The 26016-nt window shown below is 44.6% G+C and overlaps 1 protein-coding gene across 6 annotated transcripts in view; it reads right to left on the bottom strand.

Annotated features, from left to right (window-relative positions):
- The window catches only part of SOCS6 (suppressor of cytokine signaling 6), a 39423-nt gene extending 15325 nt beyond the window's left edge, over positions 1–24098 (bottom strand). The window contains exons 1-3 of one of the 6 annotated variants that reach the window (XM_019432558.2): positions 23984–24093; positions 18491–18665; positions 14922–15041 (exon numbers count right to left, since the gene is read on the bottom strand). The gene's annotated coding sequence lies outside the window, so the exon portion shown is untranslated. Of the gene's footprint in view, positions 1–14921; positions 15042–18490; positions 18666–19217; positions 19893–19980; positions 21485–21941; positions 22435–23983 lie in introns of those variants that run through there. The other 5 variants (XM_019432555.2, XM_019432557.2, XM_019432556.2 and 2 more) reach the window with 5 other exon arrangements.
- Positions 24099–26016: the final 1918 nt, after the last annotated feature.

Raw genomic sequence — 26016 nt, 5'->3', positions numbered from 1 at the left:
TTTTTAAATGATAATATACTCATCACGTGTTAATGTAAATAACATTTTCCCAAGAAATAAATGTATTTACCCAAACAATAAAAATTCAGCGAGGGAAGTGGTGCTGTTTCACATTATTGTAAATCTTTTTTCTGTCTGACTTAAGACAGCAGGACTCTCACGTTTCCATCTGCCTTCAATCTGTTACATTATGTTGTTTCAGTTAAAGTGTAAGAAGAAAATCCAACCGCCTACAGATATATATCTGGGAAAGGGAGAAATATTTCCTTTAATAAACTTCTCATAGAACTGTGGATATTCTTTCCTGTGATATTATACCAAAAATCAACAAGTGATAGTTCCTTAAAAAGTTAGCTGCATTGGGAAATCTGAAACCCTTTCAATAACTTTTTACTCTATTACATTCAAATCCATTGGTCTAGCTTGCATTTTGAATCAATCCTCTAGGTATGTACGATCTTAGAACATCAGGTATTAGAGATTTCATAATATAGTATCAAAAAATCACATCTGTTAACATCACCATTGATCTCATCAGAAAAGTCTCAGCACTGGGAAGCAGGTTAAGCTAACAGAGGTAGACCCAAGTTCTCCACAATTCTATGTTCGCTTGAAAGCTTGGATGTATCACTGACACCAATCCTGTCAGTGAATTTGTGAGAAAATATCTACTAAAAGCTCAAGCTGAAAAACCATGGTTTGTCCACTTGCCGGGAGCCGATCCATCCAGCCTTTCTGATGGCACAGCCCGGGTGGTTGGCAGAAGGGCAACACACAGCGACCCTCCGAATGGGAAGCTACTGGTATCCCTCCTCTTACTCATCATGGCCATCCCCATGGTCCAACTGGCACTGATGATTCAAAAGAAACCCATGGGGGCAAACTCGGGGATATTTTTCTGGGGATGACCCCCAGGACAAAAAAGAAACCTTATATCCAGCCGGTGCCACCCCCGCCTGCCCGTCCCCTACCTAAAGGAAGGAGAGCCCCATATATCTCTCAGCCAGGGAGGGGGGCAAGTGGGTTCGAAAGCCCCACTCTGGCAACAAAGCAATGTCTCTATGGGTAGAAGTTACTCAAACCCCTAGGCCCAATTGGCCCCCAGGAGGCATTCCAGAGCATAACTGGACCCAGTGGGTTAAAGTACAGAATGGTTCATTAGTTCCTAGGTATACACTGTCTCTCTGGGAGCGCATAAGGAGTGGGTTCCTAGGGCCCTCTTGGCTCCCTCCCGGCACTCCAGACCAAAGCGAATACTTTTGTTCCTTGTACCGAAAATGGTTCAAAGGAACAATTAAGAAGTCATGTCCCTGTAAATGTTCCACTTGAGGTGTTGAGAGCTAGATGACCTTTCATGAAAATAGCGAAGCAAACGCTTTATAAAACTATAAATAAACGTAGATACGTAATGAAAGTAGTATGAAGAAGTTAATCAATAAGCAAAAAGGCAGGAGGAAATGTTACAAAGAAATAACCATGAGGTTCCTTAATGGGTGATTACACAAAGGAACGTTTTTAGAATTAGGTAAAGCCGAGAAGCATAGGTGACGCACGCGACAAGGAAACTGCTAACAAATATAATGCCACGTTTGCCACAGTAAAGCAGCCAGTCGAACCCACTGCTCTTGTCTGTGTCCATTTGTTATTTTCGCCGACGCCTCTCACCCTTCGGGAACCCCTGGACCTGCTGGGGCTGGATCTCGGCATCAACTATTCTCTAATTAATGTTTGTTTTATTTTTAAAGTAAGCTCTACGCCCAATATGGGGCTTGAACTCATGACCCCGAGATCAAGAGTCCAACGTACCACCGACTGAGCCAGCCAGGTAAACGTGGTGTTTCACGAAACAGGAGCTATCTCAGCAACTACAACAACAGCACAAGGCTCCCTTCTTCGGTCAGCATGTGGAAGAGAATATGTTCTACACGTTTGCATCTCATCATAAGCATTCTGAAAAGATGTGTACACAGGGTCAAGATTCAATAAATGCAGTCATTTTTACAGCTTCATCAGTGACATTCTTAAATGTAACTGTAATTTTCTTTTTACCACAAATGTCTAGAAGTAAGGAATATAAAACTGCTATGAAAGGGGCATCTCGGTGGCTCAGGTAGTTGAGCACCCAACTCTTGACTTCTTGACTTCAGCTCGGATCATGATCCCAGGGTTTTGAGATCAAACCCCGCATTCATTCTCTCTCATTCTCTCTCTCTCTCTCTCTCTCCTTCTGCCCCTCTCCCTGCTAGCATATTCTCTCTCAAAAAATAAATAAAAATATTTTAAAAATTTTAAAAATCATTACTTTCTTTAAAAAAAACCAAAAAACTCCTATGGAAGTTTAATTCCATCACAACAGTTGGTGCCACTCCTTGTCCGTGGAAAGGCACCTTCAATTTTACCCACCATTGTTTTTGCCCCCTTGGTAAAAATGGCAATGCAGTGAAAGAGGCAAATAATGTTTTAGCATTATTATCAAAGAGGATCCACAAACCATACTTGGAGCTACCAGCTTACAAGAACAAAAAGACTTTAATGGAAGCAAGGCATCCACACAAAACATTAGCAAGATAAAGAGTTTCACTGTTGTAAATATCTCTCTGCCCTAAAGGTTGCCAGTTTCTTAGCAAGCCATGGTTCATGACTTTCCACTGCAGGTCCTTGGATTCTTCTCCATTGTTCCTGAATCTACACTACTTGCCATTAACTTTATAAAAAAGTTTCCAGATAGAAGTAGAAAGTAAGGAAAATAGACTATATAATAAAAGAGAAAATAAGGGCAATGGCCAATATAACATGAAATATGATAGAATTTAGGTCTCAGTGTTGGTTATGCCATTAAGTATGAGTGGGATAAACTCAACTATTAGAAAAAAGATTTTCAGATCTGATTTTAAAAATCCAGGGGCACCAGGGTGGCTCATTCAGTTGAGTGTCCAACTCTTGATTTCAGCTCAGGTCAGGATTCCAGGCTCATGAGATCAAACCCCATGTGAGGCTCCGGCTGAGCGTGGAGCCTGCTTAAGATTATTTCTCTCTCTCAAAATAAAAAATAAATAAAATAAAACAAAAAAGAAATATTTTTAAAAATCCAGTCATATATAGAAACACATTAAAAACAACCATCTCAGAAAGTTTCAAAATATGGTAAAATCTCTATTAGCCACCTCTATTAAACTATCCTCTTCTTCAGCATTCCTGTGATCATTCTATACTATCAGCTGAATTATATTTACTCACATTCTATTTGAGATCGGGAATGCGATCAGTCTTTGTCAACAGTTATATCCCCAGTACCTAAAATAGTACCTGGACATGGCTGATGTGCACCCTAATTTTTCTGAATTTAAATTCACTGCATGTTTTAAGCATGTAAACAAATTCTGTTTTAAAGTTCTTCCTATGAAAACAGTCAATTGATTTGTAAACACTAAATAAATGCAGCTGGTTAAAAAAAAAAAAATCTTCTGCAGACTTAAGTGTAAACGAAACCACTCCAAAAGCCTAGAAAAAATTACTCTAAACAAATCTAGCCCTTTGTACAAAGATTGCTTTCCTGGGGTGCCTGGGTGTCTCAGTCGGTTAGACGGTTAGGCATCTGACTTCAGCTCAGGTCATGATCTCACAGTTCAGGAATTCGAGCCCCGGATCAGGCTCTGTGCTGACAGCTCGGAGCCTGGAGCCTGCTTCGGATTCTGTGTCTCCCTCTCTTTGCCCCTCCCCTGCTCACGCTCTGTCTCTCCTCTCTCAAAAATAAATAAACATTAAAAAAAAAAAAGATTGCTTTCCTTTTTTTCTTTTGAGAGAGAGACAGAGAGACAGAGAGAGAGAGCAAGCCCGCGTGAGCCCCAGGAAGAGCGCAAGTGGGGGATGGGCAGAGGGAAAGAGAGAATGCTAAACAGGCTCTGTGCCATCGGACCCCAATACCTGGCTGGATCTCAGGACCCTGAGATCAGACCTGAGCAGAACAAAGATTGCTTTTCAAATGTAATTAACTTCTAATTCTACCTTTCGAAGTGCCAAATTGGAAACTAACATATAATGCATTATTTAAGGACAGATTCTACATAATTCAGGCTGACAGAGTTCAGTCAACAGATACAGAAAAACACTGGTCCCACATATGGACATTAATGAAAGAGTGTATATCTGCTTGTCTGAATTCAAAATAAAATGTTTAGGGGCACCCGGGTGGCCCACTCAGTTAAGCAACCAACACCTGATTTCAGCTCAGGTCACGAGCTCCTGGTTTGTGAGCTGAAGCCCCACACTGGACTCCGTGCTGACAGTGCCCAGCCTCCTGGGATGCTCTCTCTGCCCCTCCCCAACTTGCGCTTCCCACCCCCCCCCCACCCAAATAAATAAACTTTAAAAATACAATAAAATGTCTAAAAGTACATGGATCCATACGTCAGTGAAGTTTTCCAATGAACTGACAAACGCCAATCCTAACTGCTTCAGGAAAAATATTCTAACAGAAAAGAATGAAAAAGGAAAATGCTATCAATAAGAAAGCTAGGGTAACAATAATAACATAAGACAGCGTTACGTTCAAGAAAAATCGTCATACAAAAATAAAACAGGGCACATTACATAAGGTATAATCCACAAAGAAAATAAAAGTGCCAAAAATCTTTACACACAAAATGGAACAGCATTAAAGTATCTCTTTCGGCCCAAGAAAATAAAATAAACAAAAATGAAGGATATAGATTTAAATTACATAATTACTTTTTCTATTGGGATTCTATCCTCTAAAAAGTGAGAATATATCTCCTTTTCAAGAACTTATGGAATTGTTACTAAATGTAACAACAGAGTGGGCCACACTGAAAATGTTGGCAAATTAAAAAATCAGAAATACCTCGGCAAGTGACTACTAGCCACTTTACTAGACAATAAAACTGAAAAGGAAAGCAGAAAAAATAAGTAAAAATTACCCAACATTCTCTTGAATCAAAGAAGAAATCTCAATGAGAACAAAAATGGCATACTCTTCATAAACATAATGAAAATGCTACAGATCGAAATCGATGCGATTCTGAAAGACCCTAAAACTGTGCTCACAGAAAACTTCAAAGAAGTTTTAAACATTTACAAAACTAAACAGTAAGGAATCATAAGAAACAAACTATGCATTCAATTCAGGGAACCAGCAGTTTGAGCCACAAAAAAAAAAAAAGAAAGAAAACGCAAATTAATGAAATAGAAAATAAAAAGTAGTAGTAAACAAGAGTTGATTCTTTGATTAAACAACAAAAAGTTGGTGAAAAACTGGCTGCTGTAGTCAAGGAAGAGGGAAAAACACATTATATGAATATTAAAATGAAGACAGTAGTAACTACAGATCTGTGAGAAATCAAGATATGTTAAGAGTACTTTGAAAACTCAGTAAAAATTGGAAACTCAGATAAAATGGCTAATTTTGCAGCAAAACATATATATTACCAAAATTTGCACTAGAAGAGATAGGAATCCAAAAGAGGCTAAAAGCTGTCAAAGAACTTGAGAAAGTTCTCAAAGAACTACGAAGGCCCTCTCTTTCTTCAGGGAGAAAAAGGGACAAGTCAATAAAGACATTAAATACTCACTAAACTACGTCAGGACATAGAAAAAGAAACCTCCCAAATTTATTTCTGAAGCCAAAGAACATTAATATCACCACTGGACAAAGACAACACATTAAAAAAAAGCGAAAAACAAAACCAGAAACACCCACTGATCTCACTGATGAATGCTGATATATAAAACTTTTTTTTTGTATTTATTTATTCGGATAGAGGGGGCAGGCAGAGAGCGGGAGAGAAAATCCCAAGCAGGCTCAGCACTGTCAGTGCAGAGCCCAACCTGGGGCTTGATCCCACGAACTGTGAGATCATGACCTGAGGTGAGATCAAGAGTCAGATGCTTAACCAACTGAGCCCCCAAGGCGTCCCTGAAAAACAAATCTCAAATATCAGCAAAAAACGGGGTGTCGAGGGAAAGGATTCAACTAGGTAAGGCGCATCTCAGGACTGCCAGCACGGCTGAGAACTTACAAATTTATAATTTACCATAGAGCAAAGGAGCAAAATCATATGACCACAGCTATAAATCACAAAATGGATCAGAAAAAAATGACATCAACCCGAACCCCCTCAAAAACACTCCTTCAAACAGAAGTAGATGGACATTTAACATGCTATATATAACAAAACTAAGATTCACATGAGTAAAAAAGAAACACTGAAAGCCAACAAGGATGCCAATTATCAAGTGTTATTTAGCATTATTTCCAACATATTACCTAATTAATTAGATAAGGGTAAGAAGGAAGTATAAATATTGGAAAGAAGGAGACAAGTTGGCATTATTTACAGATGGCATGACTGAACACCTAGAATATAACACATGTGGCTGAACAGCCAAGAGCGGAAAAAAGAGGGAAAAAAAACCTCACTCCACCAACTGCTTACACAATTTATGATGTAAAAACCACTAGTAAATCTTTGCTTTTAAAAAGCTAGTAAGCCAACATAATAAAAGACTAGATTCTATTTATAATAGTTTCAAAAAAGATTCAATTACTTTTTAAACAATGTCCAGAACTACATGAAAAACTTTAAAACTCCTCAGAGGATCATAAGAGACTCAAATACATAGACACATCTTGTTCGTAGGTAAAAACAATTAAATCCTGTCAAAACATTAACTCAAGATCCCACAGAAACATCAATGATATTTTTGCAAGAAACCAGACAAAATGATATTGAAATAAACTTGGACATATGAACAATGAAAAGATTAAGAAAAAATCTAAAGGAACAACTGAGGGAGAATGAGATAGCTTACCACTGGGAGGGAAAAAAAGACTAGAAAGCCAAGAAATAGGCCAAGACACAGATGAAAAGAGTATGTGGCCAAGAGAACATGTGACACTTTTGGGGGAAGACGGATTATCCAAGAAATGATGACAAACAGGTTGGATAACCATTTGGAAGTGGTGGAAAAAGCAAGGCATTTATTTTCTGATACAAAAATACTGTGCAGAAGGATCAAATTACAAATAAAAATAATACAAAAGTTGGAGAAAACTCTTTTTGAAAATCTCAGCACTGCAGAAAGCCTTTCTATGCATAACATAAAACCTTGAAACCGTAGAGGAAAAGATTGACAATCTAACAACGCAAAATTTATAAATTTCTGGACAGCCAAAAGAATGGCATAATTAAAGCCCAAAGATAAACTGGAGGAAAACTGCAAACACATGACAAAGAACTAATTTCTGTAACTCAGACTGTGCTCTTAGAAATCAGTACGAGAAAGGCACATTATCCTGTAAGCAAATGGGCATAATATACAAAAGAACAGTTCACAAAAAAAGAATAACAGAAGTAAGAATGGCAAGAAAACGAGATATGAAGAGGGAGGGGAGAGGGAGGGGGAAGAGGGGGAGGGAGAGGGAAAGAAAACAAATTCAAGTGACCCATCACCATCCTAGAGGAGCCTCCATTCATTCCTAACAAAGAAATTAAAGAAATCTGGGGTCCTGGGAACTATTCCGTATCTTGATTGCCATGGTTACATAACTGAATACACTTGTTAAAACTCCACAGACTTTAACTGTAGATATATTCAATCTCAACTTTAAAAATCCACTGAAAGATGGGCACCTGTGTGGCTCAGTCACTTAAGCATTTAATTCTTGATTTCAGCTCTGGTCATGATCTCACGGTTCGTGGGGTCAAGCCCCGCATCGGGGTCTGCACTAACAGTGTGGAGCCTGCTTGGTATTCTCTCTCTCCCTCTCTCTCTGCCCCTTAACCACTCATGCTCTCTCTCTCAAAAGTAAGTAAATAAACATTTTTCTTTTAAAGCCACTGAAAAGGAAATTTAAAAAAAACGAGGTAATATATTTTACCGCTGAGTCTGAAAAAAGGTACATCAGTAACAATGTTGGCAAGGGTATGAAAAACTGAGCACTTACTTACTGTTGAAGTTTAAACTGGCACAATTTGTGGAGAATTATTTGAAAATGTTTATCAAATTTTAAATTCACATATGCTTTAACCAAGTAATTACGTGATTAGGAATTTGCGTTTTCAATATATACTCATGCCAAAGCAAGGACATATGGAAACTGATGTTCCCTACAGCATTAAATCTTTTCAAAAGCTAGCATTACTTGATCATGTACCCAGTACTGGTAAGTACAGACCACATATTGGCCTGATACATGCCAGGCTTTGGTTTAAGCCTTCAGAATATAGTGCATCCCATTTAACCCTTCTAACCCTGTAATCCCAGTACCGCGCAGGAAGCAGTGTCACAGAGTGGAAAGCACTCCTGTGGAACCTGAACGCGCGACTCACATACTTCCTGGCTCCACCGTTTAACAGTGTGTGATCTTAGAAATAACAGTGTCTTCCACTCAAGTTGGATGCTGTGAGGTTTAAATGTGTCCTTACAACACCACTTAGCACATATCAGGCCACACAGGTGTTTGCAGCTAAGAGTAGTAGTAAAAACAATAATAAACCCACTCTATGGATGGGGAAGCTGAGGCAGAGATTAAGGGACATGCCTAAGATCACAGAACGGATTCTACAGAATGAGCCCATTTAATCACTATGCAGACATTTACGGAATGATTTATTTTGGCAAAAATGCGGAGTTAGTTAGCCTAGAGATCAGGTAACAAGAATAATATACATCGAAAATCAGTGGACTGGTTTAGTAAGTTATAACCCAGCAGTACGATGGAGTATTATGCAGATAAACAAAGAGGCCCAAGATACACGGCTGGTGGAGGGCAAGCTGCAAAGTGAAACGCTAACGTGCACGGTCCCGGTGTGCACGTGTTTATATGCCTACGTACACGGAGTGAATCTCTCAAAGAACATCCACATATCGATGATTACACCTCTAGTGACCAGGGACAGGGTCAGGAAGGCCAAGAGAGCGCCGTTTTCTACCCAGGTATCCTCCGCTTTCAAACTGTGCCTTAGGCCATGCTGCTTTCACAAAAAGACCTACATCAGTACCTGCTTTTGCCGACTGGAAGAAACCCAGAGAGGATTTCTGCTTTTGCGGAAAAGGCGAAAAGCAAAACTAGCATTCGGTGTGTGTTCTGCAGTGGGCCGGTACAGAGGCGGTAGGAGCGGAGCCACCCAGCTCCTTCCCCGGGAACCCCGGGAACCCCGGGAAACACACTCAGCATCTCAGCATCCAGCTGCCAGAGCTGTGAACTGTGCGAGCACGTGTGCTTTATCTCGATTTATTTTGTGCATCTGTTTGCAAGATGTGTTCTAAGGTATCGGAGAAGTAAAAGGTTATTTTTGGGGTCTGGAAATGCTCAAAACATTTTCCATACAAATTAATGATACCTGCTTCTTCAGTTTGCACCATTTTGGCTTACAAAAGGTTTCATAGGAATGCTCTGCTTTCAGACAGTAGGGGAATCCTGCATTAGATCTTTCTGTACCCAGTAAGCGCATTTCACTTTCCTACAAAACCACCACCACCATGCTGCACACTGAGAAAACAGGCCTGGGGGCTCCTGGGGGGGCTCGGCTGAGTGTCCGACTCTTGATTTTGGCTCAGGTTATGATCCCAGGATTGTGGGATCCGGCCCCACGTTGGGCTCATGCTCAGCATGGAACATGCTTAAGATGTTCTCTCTCTCTCCCTCTCTTTTTCCCCCCCTGCCCTTCTCCATTTGCTTGCTCTAAAAAAAAAAAAAAAAAAAAAAAATTGGGGGCACCTGGGTGGCTGAGTCAGTTAAGTAGCCAGCTCTTGATTTTAGCTCAGGTCATGGTATCACAGTTCATGGGTTCAAGCCCCACATGGGGCTCTGCGCTGAGTGTGCAGCCTGCTTACAATTCTCTCCCTTTCTCTCTTAAAAAATTTAAATTAACAGACAATAGTCTGTCTAGGGAAAAGAATATGTACTTGTGTGTTTCAGTAACCTCTTAGCAAGAAAAGCAGGGCTCTGATGCCCTCAGGGTCAAAGGTCTCACAGTCTTCCTCATCCGTCTTTCCCTAAATCTTCCCAAACCGTTCTCCATTCTCCCTAGCTGCTAATCTCAAGATGCAAATTCCTCCCCTTCATGCCCTGTGTCATTCCGTGTACCTCACTCTCACATTTCAGTCTTTTTGCTTCCCTATTCACCACGGGACCCTTCCAGTGGCTCTGTTCCCTACAGATACCAGGAACGGATACCTCATCCAGCCCCAATCCCCGACACCTGACAACCATGCCCCCCTGGGGTTCGCCCCATACAGCAAGTGCTGCTCAGATTCTCATCGTTCACGAGGATTTCTCTAAGTTTCCTTAACTTACGCCCATCTCTGTGCCTCCCTCTTCTGCCTCATTGATCACTCCAGGTGACATCCTTGTCTTGACACTGATAGAACACGGCACCTGCTTGAAAAGTCTAAGGAGATTAGCCTCCAGCCCTAGTAAAAACACGGGGATGACAGATGAAGTCCTTCCCCTCCAGGACCCTTGGATTCTAGTCCAGAAGGTAAGCAAACAGACATCTGCAGAAGACTGAGGGAAGCGCTGCGGAGGAAGTTATGTCCATCCGTGTCCAGAGGACACCCGGGAAGGAGAGGAGCCGGTCCTGCCACCACTCTCAGCACCTCTGCTCCCAAAGGACTTCCATTAGCAATACCAGCACATCCGCCGCCCATACGGAGGTGACTTCGTCCTTAAAGATGCACGTTAGTCTTCGTGAATCCTCACAAGAGCTCTATCTGCAAGGTACTATCTTCATGTCCATTTTATAGAAGGGCAAGCCAACCCTTAGGAAGTTTAACAATTTGCCCAAGTCACAGGGAAGGGGCCAAGTAACAGACAAGCGCTGACACGGGGTGCATCATCTAGAAACGTCCACCTTTTCTGACTGTATTAGCATAACACCAGGGACGGGTGCCTAGCGACACAGAGCATGGATCGCAGGGCCACACTGCCTGAGTTCAAATCACAGCCAGCATTTCCTAATGACCGGGACATCGGCGCTTCAGTTTCCTCATGTGGAAACGGGAGTCAAGCAAGTATTCTCTCGGCATGACAGAACGAGAAGGCTGATAAATCCTCTCTCCATCACGCTGGTCGAACAGCATGCAACCGAGAAACCTACTTCATGAAAACTACTCAACTTCAGGACTTCGTTCAAATTATAAACTTTTACGCTCCAAAACACATCAAGAGAGAGCAAGTCACAGACCAGGAAAACATATTTGTGTATCACATATCTGATAAAGCACATGCACCCAGATAAAGAACTCTTTAACTGAATAAGACAACCGATGCTTTAAATGGACGGAAGAGGGGCACCAGGGTGGCTCAGTCAGTTAAGCGTCTGACTTTGGCTCAGGTCATGATCTCATGCTCTCAGGTCTGTGAGTTTGGGCCCCAACAGCTCAGAGCCTAGAGCCTGCTTCGGATTCCGTGTCTCCCTCTCTCTGTCCCTCCTCCACTTGTGCTGTCACTCTCCATCTCTCAAAAATGAATAAACCTTAAAAAAAAATTTTAAATGAACAGAAGACAGGATCAGATCAAAGACGTACAAATGGCTAATAAGCACATGAAGAGGTGCTTAATGTTACTGGTCATTAAGAAAACGTAAATTAAAGCCACCGTGATACCACACACATTGTAAGCAACTATGTAGAGAAACCGGAACCACGCTGGTGGGAATACAAAATGGTGTGACGTTCAAACATTTTTCTGTTTTCTTTATTGTGAGGAAAATGATTAAACGAGGGATTAAATACACAGAACGAAAAGATTTAAGACACAGCAGGTACATTTCAGACACCTAGAAATCAGTCCGCATCAGTTCGTATGAACCGTCTACCTTCTTTTTCCTACAGCTGTACAATAACTTGTACCTTGACTTTCTTCTTTTTGTGGCACCATGAGGAAGTTCCTCATTTTACTTCAGTTGCCTGGGTCTGGCTTCTTTCATCATGTGCCCCTTTTGTTGTCTTAAGAAATCCTTCCAGTACTGAAATCATACACTCTTTCTGTATTTCTTATAAAAGTACTGAAGTTTTGCTTTTCACGTGTACATCCTTGATTAATCTAGTATTGATTTATAGAAAGGATTAATTTGCGTTTTTCCACACGGACAACCAACTGGCTCTACATGTGCACAAAAAAATACTGACCCTGATAAGAATCAACGAAATGCAAATTAAAATAGTAATGACCTTTCACAACTCATATCAGCAAATGTTTTTCTAAATGATGATATTTATCACTTGAAAATGTCTTAATATAGTTGTAAAAAAAAAACTTGGTTTATGCAACTCTTAAAAATATTTATCTTCTTTGGGGGTGCCTGGGTGGCTCAGTCAGTTAAGTGTCTGACTCTTGATTCTGGCTCAGGTCATGATCTCTCAGTTTCATGAGTTCGAGACCCACCACTGGGCTCTGTGCTGACAGCGAGGAGCCTGCATGGGACTCTCTCTTCCTCTCTTCCTCTCTCTCTCTCTCTCTCTCTCTCTCCCCCCTCCCCTGCTCGCTCCCACAGTCTCTCTCTCAGAATAAACTTCAAAAAAAGTATTCATCCTCTTTGACACCATAATGCCGTTTTTATAACTCTTCTAGAAATAACATAAAACCAAAGCATAACAATGTCTCCTGCATTATTATATAGGATAAAAAATAAATTTTAAGAATCAGAAACATTCTAATTTCCAACAGTGTGAGAACTGTAAACAAAATTCTAGCACATCTACACAATGGAACTTTAGGGAACCGCTAACATTGAATTTATACAGGGTTATAAATAACATGAGGGAGAAGTTCATATTGTTCATTTGTTAAGTGCAAAAACACAGGAAACAAAATCATATGTACAGTGTGGTCTCGATTATGTAGAAAGAATAGGGGGGAACAGCAGACCAGAAAGAAATAGAGCAGAACAGCCATCTGGAGCACAGAATGCTCTGTAAATACTGTTTTCAATACTTTATTTTCAAAATATTCTATAACGAATATAGAATTTTTAAAAGAATAAGGTCTCGGGGCGCCTGGGTGGCTCAGTCGGTTGGGCGTCCCGACTTCGGCTCAGGTTGTGATCTCGCGGTCCGTGGGTTCGAGCCCCGCATCGGGCTCTGTGCTGACAGCTCGGAGCCTGGAGCCCGCTTCGGATTCTGTGTCTCCCTCTCTCTCTGACCCTCCCCTGCTCACACTCTGTCTTTGTCTCTCTCAAAAATAAAAAAAACAACAAAAAAATTTTTTTAAAGAATAAGGTCTGTGACTTTGTTCGTTCTTAACTTACTTTTTTAAAGGGTATGGTGAGTAAAATGCAAGGCCTTTTCTTGGCTTTCAGTTTGGCCATGACTGTACAAAAACATAAATCAACAGGTAAGAATATTATATTATTTTTCTTTCATTAGAACCCAGGCAGCCTTCTCTTTCTCCTCACCCCACCGAAAACAAGTTTCTGCCAATCTGACATTTAATTGTGATGAGTGCATACAGGGTCTGGCCTGAAATAGTCAATCTAAGCTTTGCAGAGTTAATTAACACAGACTTAGTATAGACTACGAACTCGGAACGAGCAATAAAGCCACCAGCGTTTCAATGACCCTCTTGACACCTTGCTTGGTTTACATTCCCCGCTAAATCACAGTCCCTCGTAGCATATACCCTCAAGTCCCTTCCCCACGCTCACTCTGAAACGCTCGCCTGGCCAGAGGCGGCACTGGCGACATGCAGCTCCGCCCACACCACGCCTGACAGGGAAACGTGGCTGGAGAAACACGAAGCCACTCTGCCGGGCCCCACTGCACAGTCCTGACCGTGAACCTCCCAGGTGGCGCCTTAATGCCGCCTGGAAATCACACCGCATTTCTACTCGGCCCCCCACCAACCAGCCCACATCTTTCCTCACACCTTTAACGCTTACTCCTCCATCTTTAGTCTCGGCCGATGGCCCAGCTTCCTACTTCACTGAGAACACTGAGGACGTGAGGAGAAAATCGGACAGAACCATCCTGTTACTTTACCGACCCACACACCTCTCCAAAGCCCCCCCCCCCCCCCCCCCCATGGACCAGACCTCCCTCACCTCCCAACCATTTCCCCGCTCTACCGGATCGCTCCTAAAACGACATTTCCCATATACCTGTACAAGCACACTTGTCCTGACCCTCCTTTCTCCGCCAGCTGTGGTCCCATCTCTTTAATCCCCTTTGCCACAAAACACCTTGGGAAAACAGGCACACGAGGCCTACTATTCCCTTTCTCCCATCTTCCCTTCTGCCCACACCAGAGACCTCTAGCACGCCAGAGCGAGACGTCTAGCTCTGGTCACCGCCACCCATGACGTCCCCACTGCCAAGCCAGTACCCGTCCTCAGTCCCGACCTGAGATGCTCTCATCAGTCCTACTCAGACCGCTGTGCCTCCAATCTCTTCACTCACGCCCCACAGTGACGTCGCTCACCCTCACGCCCGAAACACCACCGCTGTGTCCTCCACTCCCGAATCTGCATCTTCATTCAGCCTGGTTTCGGGCAGCTCCCTCCTCGACACTGCCATTCACTGACTTAGGGATATCCAAGGTAACATGTTCCAAAATACACTCTGGCTCTTTCCGGTCCCAGCCCCAGATCTGCTCTGCTTGCAGCCTTTCCCTCTCTGGTCTGCGGTGACTCCATCCTTCCGACCGCTCAGACGAAAACGTCCACAACCATCCGGGGCTCTCCTCACACACCGCATCCAGGGTCGCGTCTCAGCTACTTTCGAAATGTACGCAGAGTCCGATCACCTGTTACCGCCACACTGCTCCACGCTACTAGTCCGTCTTGTCCACGTTACTTAACTGCCACCCAACTCGTCTCCTGCTTTCTCCTCTGCCCCGACATTCCCTTCCCAACACAGCCCTGGTGCGTGGGGACTTGGCACGAAGGCTGACGGTGCCGCACCTGCGTAATGAAGTCCTGTATCTCTGACCCAGGGGCATCATGTCCTGCGGCAGCACCCATCAAGGCTAACTTGCCGGCTTGAGCACAGGGTGAGATTTCCTACTCGTCAGTTCTTCACGACTACGTGTAAATAAAGATAAATGAAAAGTCGTTACGAGAACTGCTTTGACTTCTCTCAGGGCCTCTAGATCTTACACAATGAGCTTCATTTTAAAAAGTAACACGAATATTTACACGGTTACAAAGGTAAAGAAATTTAAAGGTAACAAAGTTAAGAAAAATGGACTTAAAGTTGCCATATAATTTCAAATTTAGTGAGTTAAGAAGCTCTAGTAAATTTTCAAGTGATAAATAAACTCCCACTTTACATCTATTTATTTTTTAAAGAGGAAGAGGGGGAGAGAGAGAGGGGGGGGGGGAGAGAGAGAGAGAGAGCGCACGAGCGAGCGCACAAGTGGGGGAGGGGAAGAGAGAGGAGACACAGAATCCGAAGCAGGCTCCAGGCTCCAAGCGGTGAGCACAGAGCCCGACGCGGACCCCACGAACTGCGAGATCGCGACTTGAGCCAAAGTCGAACCCTTAACCGACTGAGCCACCCGGGCACCGCAATACACTCCCACTTTATAGGCTATTGACACAAAACTAGAGGGCAGCACTAGAACCAGTCTGCTGTGTGACACTGAGTGAATCTCCTCCCTGAATCTGTTTTCCCACATGAAATAAAGAGGTTGACCTCTAAAGCACATCCACCCCTAAAAGTACCTGATTCAATGGAAGTAAAAATATGCAGAGACTTAGAAATTTAACCTGCAGGGAACAAATTTTCCATGAGCATTTCAAAGCATCTTTTTAACTGTGTCAAACATATTTCTATTAAGTTGAATATGAAAATGTTCATAAATTCAATCATTTAAAATGCTAACGAACTGGGTCCTAAGAACTGATTAATGAAGCAAATTCACTCTTCTTTAATTTTGTAATTCAGATTTTAGTATTTAAAAATTTTTTAAGTAGCACACTCGGGGTGCCTGGATGGAGCATACAACGCTTCATCTTGGGGTCGGGTCGTGAGTTCGAGCCCCATGTTGGGTTACGGATTACTTAAAAATAAAATCTTTAAAAAAAGTAGCACACCTCTACACCCGTTCATCACTGTCTATAGGTATATACAGATTAAATTTTTAAGGTATACATTTATACATTTAAAGTACACATTAAAAAGTTAAAATCTCTGTCAATTCCCTACAAAATTTCACTGTGTTCACTGCCTATGACAAAGTAAGGCCTCACTGGTTAAAGTATCCAGTAGATTAGACCCTTTGAGAATTTTTTTACAAACTACTAACAATTAAGGAAGGCCCAAAGATCTATGTTTGCTGTTGTCATTTTTATTCTGGCTTAAAAAATTGAGGCAAAAACTAAGAAAATCAATATACCGATCCTGGAAGTCCAACATCTGATGAAGAAGAGCTTCAGTCAAGAGAAGGAAACGAAAGGGAAGAAATCATAAAAGAAATTTAAAAAATTTTCCCATAACCGAACAACACAAGCTTACAGACTGAAAGGATCCATGCTATGCTCTGTACAGCCAAAGAAGAAAAGACAATATAATCAGGCACACCGTAATGAAATTTTAAAATTTAGAAGGAGAGGAGATAATAAGAAGGTACCAAAAGTTCCCCAAAAAAGAGGAAAAAAAATACATACAGACGCTTGGGAAACAGATAGCAACTAACTCCGTAACACTGGAAGCTGGTGGTGCAATGTCTTCAAAATTCCAAGGGAACATTTATTTTCAGTACGGTGCACATTTACAGCCAGTGACTTCCTGCGCACCTCCACACTTCTCAGCACCCTTGCAGGGCCATGTGACTGGTTCTGGTAAATGTGTGAGAAAAGTGACATGTGTCACTTCTGGGCCAAACATTTCAGTGCCAGCATATGACCCATCGGCTCCCCTTTGCACCTGCTGTGGTGCCTCAGAGCCATGGGTGATCAACGGGGAACCGCAGGCGAAAGCAGACTGGGTCCAAAGGAAAACGGCAGAGGAGCCCCAGGCCCAGTGCGGACATGGGGAAAGTAAGAAACAGCCTGTATTTACACACGCGAACCCCAGAGTTCATCTGTCACTGCAGCAGCACCCATTCCGTCCTGACTAAACTCATCACCCAGAACTGTGTATGCAGCCAGACTGGAAGTCAGATTATGTGAAACATACATGGTTTCCCACGAGGTCATTAAAAAAAACACCTCTCCCATCTCCTTTCTCAGGAAGTTATTAGAAGAATGAGCTCCATCAAATCAAGGAAGCAAACTAAGAAACAGAACACAGGTAACCTTGCTTAGGAAAGGGAGAAAAGAATCTCTACGTTGATGTTATAGCTCCTGCTGTTCACCCTGTTTGAGATAACGTCCCTGCCACCCAGGGCTCCTCCCAAACAAAGGTCACCTTACCAGAGCCAGCTCAACTGTGACATCATCCACAAAGACACAATCCAAACTCCCCACCACCTAAGAGCAAATGAAAACATCCTGCATCAACCACGAGAAGAGTCGCTGACATCAGGCTCCATCCTTCCTGAAATCTGCTAGAAATGTGGTCCATGACTTTGAGCAGATTAGTTAACTGCTATTAGTCTCAGTCTCCTCATCATCTGTGTAAAGATGAAGCTGACCAATAATCAGAAGGTTCCTTCTAATTCTAAAATGCAGGGGTGCCTGGGTAGTTCAGTGGGTTAAGCGTCTGACTCTTGATCTCGGCTCAGGGATGATTTCACGATCTGTGAGTTCAAGCCCCGCATCGGGCTCTGCACTGACAATGTGGGGCCTGCTTGGGATCCTCTCTCTCCTTCTCTCTCTGCCTCTTCCCCACTCGTGCACATGTGTGCACTCTCTCTCAAAATAAATAAACTTAAAAAAAAAACAAAACAACAAAATGCAGTAATTCCGCAAATATACAAAACTACTAAAATCCTAATACAATTCCATGTATGTTACACGCTTACGCATTCTGTCACTCTGATATTTGGTAATAATGTTATTCCCTAAGTATATGGTTGTCACTTTCAAAAGCAATGTCAACAGATGAAAACGACTATTGTCACAGAATGAAGATATTTCCTTTAAAACCAAAATTAAGCCTTAATAAGAAACATCTCATTACTATAAACACCAAAACAAAATTCACAAAAGGAAAATCCTACAAAGTAACAAGTCTACCAATGAGAATTCACCTTACGCTACAGGCATATCAGCCCTGTTGCTTCAACCATCCCGTGTTATTGGTGTATCCAGAATAACACCAATCACTGAAAAAACCACCAGCAGGAGTGCCAAAGAGCAGGCCACCTAGGGTCCTTGATGAACACACCTTTTCTAAATAGTTCCAAAGAGTAACATTCAACTCTTAAAATTGTTTTTGATGGAAATCTCTTCTAATAGGAACCATATATTCTTTTCGTTCTCTTAAAAGGGAAACCCTAAGCACAAGTGTGTGTATTAAATACGATCTCATGCTGTCACTCAAGTGCTCTATGTAGACTGATGCCCCTTAAGATGACCAAATTTACCTGCGGGAAAATTTCAGGATGGCATAGTGACGTCTTCAGGATAACGGTTTGTCTCCCAGGCCTTCAGAGATATTCCGTCTTTTCTTCCTTCTTTCTTCTCTATTACTCAACAGTCTGCTCCCAAGGACAATGGCACAGCCACCGCTCCCCAAACATAGTCTCCAAGTGTGATGCCCTTTTAATAATTTTAAGAAAACATTTCAGTGTGATGGTTGTTAACAGTGATTTTAAAAAGATTAAAACAGCAGAAACACAAGAGCCTGGGGCTTTGCAAGCGCACGGAACCTCTGCGTTCTCCTGCTCCCTCGGACTGACTGCGCTGACCCAGTGCCAGGCAGCTCAATGGCTGCTCACGTTTGTAACCCTTACAATTCTGCAGCTGGCACCATTTAAACTTCTGTGGGCTTGTCTCGTCTTTCCTCTTTTATTTTCATTTCTCTTGTCCCTTTGGTCTTACACCCTTTCCCCACACAGGGCTTCCTTAACAAGAAAAACCAAGTCTTCCATAAAGGTTACTGATTACCCAGAATACTCCTTTTAACTAATCACAGTATATTTTAAACTAATTATTACTATTAGCACTCATTATATTCAAGGCACTGAACCCATTCATTTACACGCATTTCTCATTTAATTTTCACACCAATGCTGAGAAAGGCACTATTACAATTTTACAGATAAGGCAAATAAGACAGATTTATTTTAAAAACCTCCCCTATAGGGGCACCTGGGTGACTCAGCGGGTTGAGCTTCTGACTCTTGATCTCAGCTCAGGTCATAATCTCAAGGTTTGTGAGTTCAAGGCCTGCATCGGGCTCTGTGCTGACAGTGCAGAACCTGCTTAGGATTCTCTCTCTTCCTCTCTCTGCCCTTCCTTCTCTCTCTCTCAAAATAAATAAACTTTAGAAAAGGGGAGTGGGGCACTGGGTGCCTCAGTCGGTTAAGTGTCTGACTGGATTTGAGCTCAGGTCCTGATCTCGTGGTTCGTGGGACTGGGCCCTGCATCAGCACGGAGTCTGCTTGGGATTCCCTCCCTCCCTCTCTGCCCCTCCCCCACTCATTCTCTCCCTCTCTCTCTCAAACTAAGTAAATAAACTTTAAATAAAAGTTTAAAACTAAAATAAAAACCTCCCCTATAAATTCAGAGCTGAAATTCAAGGCTAGATGCCCAGTCTTTGTGATCAGCCAGTTGGACACATGAGTGAATGTTGTTGTTACTGGGATGCCTGCTCTACAGGTAAAGAAGGTTCTTGGGGGCACCTGGGTGGCTCAGTCGGCTAAGCGTCCGACTTCAGCTCAGGTCATGATCTCACAGTCCGTGAGATTGAGCCCTGCGTCGGGCTCTGTGCTGACAGCTCAGAGCCTGGAGCCTGCTTTGGATTTTGTGTCTCCCTCTCTCTCTGCTCCTCCCCCACTCACGCACTCTCTCTCTCTCTCAGAATAAACATTAAAAAAAAAAAAAAAAAAAAAAAAGACAGTTCTTGGAGTACCTGGCAGGCTCAGTCGGTAGAGCATGCAACTCTTGATCTTGGGGTTGGTGAGTCTTAGGAGCAGCCACTGAGCTGCTTGCCACGTTGGGCATAGAGCTTACTTTAAAAAAAAAAAAAAAAGCAGTTCTCATGGTGTGAGGCTACTTGGGCCACGTAGCTATAAAAACTTTGGCATTATTAGTGCTGTGATTCATTTAGCTAAGATCAGCTCAGATGGGGATAAATAAGCAACACAAAAAAAAACACCAGATTTCTATGATCTACAGCACATCCTTGCCTTTGATGTGTAGATACCAACGTAAAAACTATAATCACTTTTTGTCCATGTCCCCACGGGTTGTGTTAGGGAGAGACAGAAGAACCACAGGCCACGGCTGGCCCATGTGGGACTTACATGTGGAGAAAGACCAAAACAAATAAACAAAATAGTTACAGACTGAAATAAACGTTATGAGAAAACATACAAACTGATAAGACCTGATTAGACAGGACTACTGAAGGAGCTGTTAGGAACAGTAAAGACTTCCCCGATGCGGTGAACCTGGCGTTAAGGTCTGAGAATGAACCAACCACAGGAAGAACATGCTAGGCAAACAGAACTACCATGTAAGATGAGGAAGCCAGAAGCAGCCTGCAACGTTAGGGAGTAGAAAGGACAGAGTATAACTATTTGGTCAGACACAGAAGGGGATTCAAGATGAGCTGAAGAACTAGGCGGAAATCTTGTAGCCCAAGACGGAGAGTTTGGATTTTACTTTAAACGAAATATATATTCACAACAACTGTCAGGTGGATTTATTATCCTCACATCAGACCCACAGAAGGAATAAGACTCAGAGGAGACATAAAATGTATTCAAGGTCACAAGGCTAGTAATGCATACTAAAGAGCAAACACCTCCAAAAGGTCCTCGGTTGCAACATGAAGATTGAAATCTTAAATGACTTTATCTGAGTACGTCTGTTCTTGAAACATCAACAAGACCAACAGCCACCTAATATGATTGTTCCAACTAAGTAAAACTCAAGGTTTGTTATGGATCATCAAAGACCCAAACCAAATGTGCCCTTACTCCTAAAGCCTTCACTGCTCATTAGTGAAACACACCGTACAGAGTAACAAACCACAAAAACATTAATGACAGTTTCACTGTCAATACAATTTAAAACATGTCCCCACTGCTCTTTCGCCTTTACTGCCCGAACTACTCTTTCGATCAATCTAGTCACACAAGAAAGTTCCCCCTTTTTATGCCATACACTAGTACTATAAATTTCTCCCTTGTAAAAGGAGTAATTTCACAAAAGTACTCAGGCACCACAGATGTGCCATTTCCAAAACTGGAAAAAGATTAGGGATGAGGACCAAGAACTGAAATAGATAATCTTCGCTTCCCATAAAAGATGCGACAAACAGGGGCACCTGGGTGGCTCAGTCGGTCGGTCATGGCCGGACTCTTGGTGTCAGCTCTGGTCATGACCTCACAGTCCCCGTGAGATCGAGCCCTCCATTGGGCTCTGTGCTGACAAGAAGAAGGAGCCTGACTGGGATTCTCTCTCTCTGCCCCTCCCTCACGTACGCTCTCTCTCCCTCAAAATAAATGAACTTAAAACAAAACAAAAAAAAAGACACAACAAACAAAACAGCAAAAGGTGATCATAGCTTGTTACTTACCTACCTAACTTTATCACATATTAAAAGAGATGCACACACATCCATTAGTTGTACTATATTATAAACAACATGGGGTATCTGACCTCATACTCAACATATTCGTGTATCAACCCATTTCACATGACTGCGTATTTTTGAGACAACAGTAATTGCCACAAATTCAGAAGTGGACACAACATTTCCTATTTTCAGACTATACCGTGACTTTTTAAGATCACACAATTACTCCTATGAGCAAAATCAAAGACACCCACCGTTAGTAACATAAAAGTTTCCTGAAAACTCACCACAATGGAGAAAACTACCGGTTTTCTCTGAGGAATGACGTTACATAACAAGACAGTCTTAAGCAGACTCTTGCTTCTGTTCCCCAAAAAGGCGGCTGTTAAAAGGGACACTCAGGATGGCAAGATGAGTAGGAATCCAGTGAGTGCTGTAGAGCTTCTCCTCTGAGGTCATGGCCCAGCCCAAGTCGGCTACGGCCCAGGTCAAGGGCACCCAAACCCTTTCTCTGCCACTCCCTGCAAGGTGCTGCCTTGGGAGGGTGCCGCGTGACATCCCAGGGTGTGCCCCTGGTTCCCTCGGAGGCCATGTTAAGGCCTGCCCTATCTTCCCACCAAAAGAAGAGGAAAGGGGCAGTGCGAGGTACCCCCACCGATTTAGAAGGCACTTAAAGATGATAATAAAAGGAGAAAGTATTTCAAAAGAGATGCCAAATGGAGACCTAAAAAGGGTTAAGGGCTCATCCTTAACCAGATCAAACCGTGGACAGCACTTGCCAAACCCCAAGTTCTTCTGAGAAAGGTGAGCCAGCTTCCCCAAAGGCAGAAAACATGGAGGATGATATCAGGGGTTGGGGCCACGTACTGTGTTTAGAACAGCGACAGATCCTGAAAGTTACAGCATTCACACCCGGTGATGCAGCATGAGAAAATTAGAGAGCACACAGGAAAAGAGGTGTCTCACAGGCTACCTTTTCGTGGTTTTTTTCTGTGAAACTTGGTGAACAACATCACTGATGTTTTTAAACAGCGCCGACTCTCCATAGCACTAAGTACTCCATTTAAAATTCATTCATTCGAATCAGCTAAGTGGATTCCACGTCGTTCTTTGTCGGTTTTTTTTTTTTTTTTAAGTCAAGATATATTTATGCTTACTACGGTTGAGAACACCTCGGATATTCCATCTCGGAGTAGACGGCAGTTTACTTTTGTTTGATTACAAAACAGAGCTGTATTCCAAGAAACACAGGCAATTAAAAACGGATTTGGTGTCTCATTCACAATTTTATTGGGATTACTACGTCCTGCGTCCTCACACAAAGTAGCACGTTGCCCTCCCCAGGGTGGACGCTCAAGAAACACCCGCTGAACCCAATTCAAACGTTCTCGGTCTCATTACCGGAAGCCTGGGTTTTACCGCATATTCCCACCTGGCCCCTAATCCCACAAGGTGGGGGCGGGAGCCCCGCGTTTCCCATTCCGACTGAACGCGAAGTTGGCATCCGGCCTGCTGCACACATTCCAAGTTCTGTGCCAGGACCTGCCACCGAGAGATGTCAATAGTTGTGCTACCTAACGAGCCACAATGGTGTCCCTGAAGTTGCCAAGTCCTGAAGCAAATTGAGAATTCAGGCCTGTGTCGGCCCCAGGGGCAGTTTCAAATTCCACAGCCCCCACATCCGCGTAAGTAAATCCTATCCGGCGGCCCCGTCACGCGCTGCACACACGGGGGGCCCCCCGCGCGACCTCCCGGCGGGCGGGGGCGGCGGCGGCGGCGGCGGCGGCGACGCGGCCTGGGCCCTCCCGAGCCCGCCCTGCGGCCCCTGGACCGCGGCCGGGGGCCGGGGGCCGGGGCCGGGCCGCGCGGGGCCGAGCGGCGGGGTGCGAGCCGCGCAGGCCCCGCGCCGCCGCCCCAGGCCTCGCCGAGCCCCGGCCTCTCCCCGGCGGGGCTGCGGGCAACAAAGGCGGAGGCCCGGCCCGGCGCGCCGCGGACAGGGGAGGCCGAGGGGTCGGGCCGGCGCCCGGCGGAAGCAGGCCTCGGCCCTCCCCGGCCCGGCCTCCCCGCCGCCCGGCCCGGCTTCCCGGACGCCGCTCCCCGCCGGCCCCCCCGCCCGCGGACCCGCCGCGGCGGCCGGGGCCTCGCGCCGGCCGGGACCCCGGGCTGCAGGCGCGCCGGACGGCCTCCCCATTCCGGCGAGCGCCGGATCCGCCCCCGCCGCCCCGAGGGGAGCAGCAGCCCCCCGCGGCCAGTTTCCCGGGTTACGGAGAAGAGGGAGCAGAAAGCAAAGCCCAGACCCAGCCTCCGACTCGGCTCCGCAGACGCTCACCCGGCGGCGGCCCGCTCCGCTTCCTCGCCCAGCGCCGGCGCGACTGCCGCGCTCGTCCCTCCTCTCCCGCAACTCCTCCTCCCGCCTCCTTCCTCCTCCTCCTCCTCCTCCTCCTCCTCCTTCTCCTCCAGGAGGGGCGCGCGGCGGCGCCTGGGCCCGTGCGCGGAGCGGCAGCGGAGGAGCCGAGCGGAGGCCGCCCCGCGCCCTCCACTCGGCCCGCGGCGCAGGCGGGCTTCCCGGCGCTGGGGGCGGGCCGGGCGGGGGGCGTCCGGGCGCCGGGGGCGGGGGCGCGCGGGGGGCGGGGACGCGCGGGGGCGCGGGCGTCGGGGAAGGGGGGAGCGGGGGCGCGCGGGCGCCTGGGTGACGGGGAGGTCGGGGGCCGCTCCGGGCCGAAGGGCGTGTGCGGGGCGTCTGAGGGCCGGGGGCGCGCCGGGTCTGGGAGCGTGCGGGGGGCGTGGGGGCGGGGGTGCCGTGGGTCAAAGAGGGGTGTTCGGCGGCTGGACTCGGGGGTCCGAGCTGGGTCCAGCCCGGAGCCCCACTTCCCGTGCGGGCTGGTCCAGCCGCCCCTTCCGTGCTCGTTCTTCCTCGCCGCCTCCCCTCCTCGGGTGGCCCTGGCTCGCGCGGAGGAGAAAAATCTTCTGGGCCCTCGGGCGCCGGTCCTCCCCTTGCCCCTGCGGCGGGGCGGCGGCCTCCGCGCGGCCAGGATGCGCCCACCTGGCGCGGCGACCCCGGCCTGGAGGTCTCCGCGGGCAGGGAGGGACCGAGGACAGCCGGAGCAGGGCCACTGTGGGGAAGCCCTTCCCCACGCCTTCTCTAGCTTAATCGTAAAATGTGCTTGCTAGAAGAAAACTTATTGCTTGTTTCAAGCCGTCTACTTTTCCATTTAGTCCTTTTAGTGTTTTGCACCATAGTTCATTCGCTATTGTTTGTGCCGCTGAATCTCAGGGTAGCGTGATGTCAAATTGCACGTTGGCAACTTATTTCTTTGGAAAGTGGCTGAACGCGCCCTTACGTACAGCAGTCACAGCAAATTTGGTTTTTTGCCAATGAGAAGCTACAGAAAAATGTTCATTTCTCTTGTGATGAAAAGCGATTAAAGATAGGTATCTTTAAAATGTAGCTTAAGAATTATTGTTGACTTTAAAAGTTGTGTTTCTGAAATGGGACCTTTAAAAAAAAAAGAAACATGAGGCTAGGGAAAAAAGTCTTAATGTTCCAGGATTAATTTATATCTCAATTGTATCTCAATAAAGCATCCAGTTAAAGTTCAAATAGTTGATCTTAATTTCTATAAATATCACAATACTCATTTGAACAAAGTGTAGATTAATAATGTAAACATTGGATTAGCAAGTGATTCAATCGGTTTTTAGGATTAAACAATACATGGAAGGTTGATGTCGTTTGTTGTGTGTGATTGGCCAGATCCTTGTTATCATCTTCGGTTCTTACTCGAATTTGTGCATAAACCTGTACCATTATGGTTATCCTGATCTAAATGCCACTCCATTCTCAAATAACTCATTACAGTGAATGCAGACTAAATAGAATGGTCAGAGAAGTTAGCAGTAATAACAAGTAATGATAAGAAAAGCAAACTTTTCAACTCCACCCTCTCTTGCTTTAAGCTGCCTCATAAGGATAGATTAGTGATCTATCATCTGATCTAAAGAAATCGCTAGCAGTTGGGTGTGCAAAGGGCCTGGTGAGCCCTGAGCTAGCATAGCACTGTGCTGGCTCCTCCAGCAGAGAGGGTCAAACCCTGGGCTTCTGAGTCTGTCAGCTGGCCAGCATCCTTGGCTTTGATAGTTCATATAGTTGTGTGACCTTAACCAAGGTTCTCAGTTGTAACTTCAGTTTCCACTTGTAAAGAAGCAGGGTAGGGAGTCAGTTTTGATATTAACTATGTCAGATAGCTGTGAGGATTACATGAAATAATGCACAAAATCCACTTAATTTGGTGCCTGGTCCAGAAGGATTATCATTACTAGGTAATGTATATTTTATGAGACCAGCATTGCACGAAGCGCTTT

Source organism: Panthera pardus, unplaced genomic scaffold, assembly GCF_024362965.1.
Source record: "Panthera pardus isolate Hobbes unplaced genomic scaffold, ASM2436296v1 HiC_scaffold_15, whole genome shotgun sequence".
NCBI lineage: Eukaryota > Metazoa > Chordata > Mammalia > Carnivora > Felidae > Panthera > Panthera pardus.
Note: the sequence above shows the minus strand (reverse complement) of the source record. Positions and strands in the feature narration are given on the sequence as shown.